At 41.9% G+C, this 4,589-nt stretch overlaps 1 long non-coding RNA gene across 1 annotated transcript; it reads left to right on the top strand.

The window, feature by feature from the left end:
• Positions 1 to 3,800: 3,800 nt before the first annotated feature.
• On the top strand, positions 3,801 to 4,270 carry LOC122133261. Its single transcript, XR_006152658.1, has 3 exons — positions 3,801 to 3,848; positions 3,951 to 4,049; positions 4,220 to 4,270. It is a non-coding gene; the product is annotated as an uncharacterized LOC122133261 (long non-coding RNA).
• The last annotated feature ends 319 nt before the right edge of the window (positions 4,271 to 4,589 follow it).

Genomic DNA, 4,589 nt, shown 5'->3' with positions numbered 1-4,589 from the left:
CACTCACACACACTCACACTCACACTCACACACACTCAAACTCACACACACACACACACACTCACACTCACACACACACACACACACTCACACTCACACTCACACTCAAACACAATCACACGCACACACACACACTCACATTGGTTACAGCATGATGCTTCAGAGTTTTTGTGTATGGTGTAGGTCAGCTCTGAGATCAGTCCCTTCGCCCGAGGCATTGTAGTTGTGTTTGGGAGGAGTACTGGTAACCATGCCTGAGACCACCATCCTTGCCTGTTCCTAAAGTGTTAAAGTCATGGCTTCTATTGTATGGGCTATTTACATGCTTTCTAAATAAACAAAAAATAAACTTCAAGTTCTCCAAGACCCGCAATTGTGTTTCTGTTTGTATTTCTGTGGACATTTCTGTGGACACTGTTCTCCCTGTTTACCAAAAAGAGAACGGCAGAAGAAGAGGGTAGAGGAGGGGAAAAGAAGGGGTTGAGAAAGGAGTGTGAAGCGGAGAGGGAGACAATAATGACAGAGGAAGAGAAATAGGTTTGGGAGGAGAAATCCGCTCACCACCATGACCTTGTCTGAAAGGCGCCTCGGAATTTGTTTAAATTTCATTATAGGCAAATATAAGGCATCATTTAGAATCCTGACCTCTATGTGATATTGACCTCTTTGTTGATATGAAAGGAACAAATGAATGTGAAGGATTATATTTTAGGTAAAATTACTTTTGAATGTTCCAGATAAACGCATTTTTAAGTAAAACATTTTCTAATCATCCTTACTATGCTTCTGATGTTTTTCTACTTGAATGAGAACACAAGTGCACTACTCATGCAGAGTACTACGCCTATGGCACTTCTCCAGCCAGGACTTCCTTCTGAACTCTTTTTCTCTTTCTGTCTTCCTTCTGAACTCTGTTTCTCTCTCTGTCTTCCTTCTGAACTCTGTTTCTCTCTGTCTTCCTTCTGAACTATGTTTCTCTCTCTCTTCCTTCTGAACTCTGTTTCTCTCCATGTCTTCCTTCTGAACTCTGTTTCTGTCTCTGTCTTCTCTATGAGTGTGTGTCCCCTCAGCCCCAGGACACTGGTCTCGCCCTGCCTTGTATCCCTATTACGTAGATATGAGTGTCCATTTTCCAGTCAAGTCCACATGAGAGAGGCTGGACACACAGATGTGGACGGGGACATTTGAATGGGAGAAAAAGAGTTGATTGTTCACCTGGGTACAGTTTTCCTTCATGTTTATTCAACTGCTGTTATAATAAAGAACAGCTGTAGAAGTGGGTTCATTCCGATGTTGCATTGAATGTAATTAGATGATTATCTTACAGGGCAGTATTTTGTGGTAGAACTATAGGGTGGTACATTTCTAAGCCATATGTTAACACAAGGTCAATGATGTGGTTGTGGCAATGAGTTACCGTGGCAATGAATTGCTGTGTTTACATGTTGGGAAACCCCAATAGAGTCTATTAGCTATTGGAATGCGATTGTAAAGCTATTATTTCCATTGTGGATATTAAAATCTCCCACTACGAGGATTGTATCAGAGTTTATAACCAAGTTGGGTAGGAAGTCAGAGAACTCTGAATTCAGTGTAAGGGCCAGGTGGTCTATATAGTGTCACAAGAATGACTAATGGGTGGTTTTCCAGCTTGAGTGTGTAAGATCAAGTACGAGAACTTCAAATGATTTGAATTTAAATGCAGGTCTTGGGGAAATACCTAAGTTAGCATGGAAAATTGTTGCTACTCCACCTTCACGTCCTGTACTGCGGGGCAGTTAACATGGCTTGGAGGGGTAGACTCCTTTAAGGCTAGGTATTTGGCTGGTTTTAGCCAGGTTCGAGAAAGTATTTCGATATGGTTGTCTGTTATCAACTAATTCAATTAAATTCAACTAAGTAAACTAACACACAGTGTCAAGGACAGGCATTGAAGACCAACGTCTCCTCTGAACTAGACTGGGAATCAGTGCAGACATCTTAGGTTGGGAGTTGCACACCCAGATCTTGGGGGAAGTGGAGGGAGGACATCACCAAACAGCCCTCCTGAGCAAAAGGATTAGTGCAAGATTTACATCAGAAATCCCTTCTGTTGGGTGTGTCTATGGACCTGTTCTATAGACTGCTCTATCTGAAAAGACATAAAGAAGTTCTGTCATTTCTGAGTGAAGGTAAAGGCTTGTTTGCTGGGTAAGAACTTTTTTCAACTTCATTACCTTAATATTTGCTAAGAATGACTGTCTAGGTTATTTGGATTAAAGTAACAGTATGCAACAATTGTACCTTAAAATAACAGCTTGAAAAAAATTGTGCCGCTACAATGACTTTTAATATGGCGATTTGCGCCTCCGCCATTGCCATCGGGGGTCTGTGGGGAAATAACTCTGCTATGTAGGATTCTGGGGCCGCCCGATCTGGGGCGGATGTACTTCGACCTGCTTTCTGGCAGTGATTACGCAATGTCATATAGTGCCAGTCCACGCTCGCAGCTACGGGAGAAGCAAGCAAAGTCTTGTCAGTATTCATCATGGAGAACGCACCAAAGAAACAGAAGAAGACGATGTCTGATGAAGCAAAGAAGAGAAAAAGAGAGGCCGACAGAGCAAGAGATCGGACTAGGGTCACAATCGGAACAGCTTTTACTCGTTGGAGAGAGCTGAAAGACACATTTGGATACAAGTTCGATTCACAGCTAGCCATCTTTCTGCTGGATTAGTAAGTAGTTTGTACTGTCTCTTGCTTGATGTTTGACTGTGTTATCAAAGTTGTTGACTCGCTAGTTTGTCATACTCGAGGAAAGCACATTTCAATAGGTTTTGCTAGGCTTTAGGGTGACTAGATTTGAGTTTGTAAAAAAGAGGACTTCGTCGCTGGGGGAGGGTGCGGGGTCCAGCATGCTATACACTAGCCTACCCTGCCTTCTCCCCTGCGACGAAGTGTCCTCTTTTTCACAAACTCAAATCTGGTCACACTATTATAACACGCTTGGACATTGATGCTAGGTTTACGTCCTCTTTTTTGTCCGGGTAAAAGAGCACTTGTCCCCCCGGGTAAAAGAGGACGTCTGGTCACCCTAGCTTAGCCGCTATCAAGACATCTCGTTAGCGATATCAGACATCTTGTTATAACACGCTTGGACATTGATGCTAGTAATAATCGAGTAGCTAGTAATAACGTCGTATACACTTCTTTGTAATGTTATTGTGATCGCTATCTGGCTAACTTGCCACCCAAGCTCCACTAGTCTCAGGATATTCCAGATATTTCCAAGGAATTTAGCGATAGTTGACTTTGTCTGTTAGCATTCCCTTACAGCCAGTTGGTCTGTGGTTCATGTTTCGTTAGCTTAGTATGCTACTTGTGTGTTACCTGACTTGAATGTGAAAACATATATAAAGATGTAGAGGCAAACATACTGAATTGGTTCTTTCTATCAAAAGCGGTAGGGAATGTCTACTCCCAGCAAGGGACATGCACAGCCACCACCGCCGCCTGTATCTAGTATTTCAGAAGAGTCCGACCGAGATGGGTATGTATCTTAGAACTGCGTTTCTAAACCAGCCATGCAGGACATTGTAAGTTGTGACTGATTTATTTATCTTTTGAATCAGGGACAAAGAATTCGCTATGCAAGGTGTTCAACCGTTGGGCAAAGAAACCGAAGCGGTTGGTGTGCTAGAATCTATGTGAGTTCGTCTTACAACTGCGACCGTAATGCATTGTTTTGTTGATGAATATATTTATTTAGATTCGTTTTATATTCACAGCATGCACTCCTTGAGCATTGCTGAAGAGGAGCAGCATGACTCTCTGGATGAGGAGTAGGCGAATTATATGAGGAATAGCATGTAAGTCTTGCACATGAAACCATCTTAGTTCGTGTTCTTTTGTGCTTCAAGTTTATGGTGTTGTGGGTGTGTGTGTGTTTTGTAAATCATTTTTATTTACAGTATTGACATGGATGATTGCTGGGAGGATCCTAATCAGAAGGGCTCGGAAGAAGATCGGGACAGCTCTGATGAAGACTATAGTCCTTTTCTTCATCTACGGTATGTTTCAGTTTCTAGTTGCATTTCAGGTTGAACTACTGCTATGTTGAAGGGTGCAATCACAAATATTTTGGTCTTTCAGGAGAAGACAACGTTTTAGGAGAACATGATGCAGTTGTTCCTTTTTGATCTTCAAATTGATTCTATGTACATATCTTGCTGCTTTGCAGTGCCCCAGCTATGACTGCCAACATCAACCAACTCCTGGAGATAAGCATGGATAAAGCCGTGCTTGATGTGGCAACACCCAATCCTCCAGGTGAGGACATACAAGAAACTCCAGAACAACAAAAAGTTTCAGGTATGCCCCTATAGTTATGCAAATGCTAGTATTTGTCATACATTTGCACATACACACAAGCACTTATGATCATATTTCTGAACTTTTTTGTCTGTCTTGTAGAACCATTACAAATACAATAATTGTATAACTCTGGGTGATTTTCCATGTTTGTTTTGTGTGCAAAAATCAGCTGCTTAGGCCTGACTGCTAAGCACATTAGAATTGAAATTGAAATGAAGCCTCATCTGATACTTTTC

Source organism: Clupea harengus, chromosome 1, assembly GCF_900700415.2.
Source record: "Clupea harengus chromosome 1, Ch_v2.0.2, whole genome shotgun sequence".
Classification (NCBI taxonomy): Eukaryota; Metazoa; Chordata; class Actinopteri; order Clupeiformes; family Clupeidae; genus Clupea; species Clupea harengus.
Note: the sequence above shows the minus strand (reverse complement) of the source record. Positions and strands in the feature narration are given on the sequence as shown.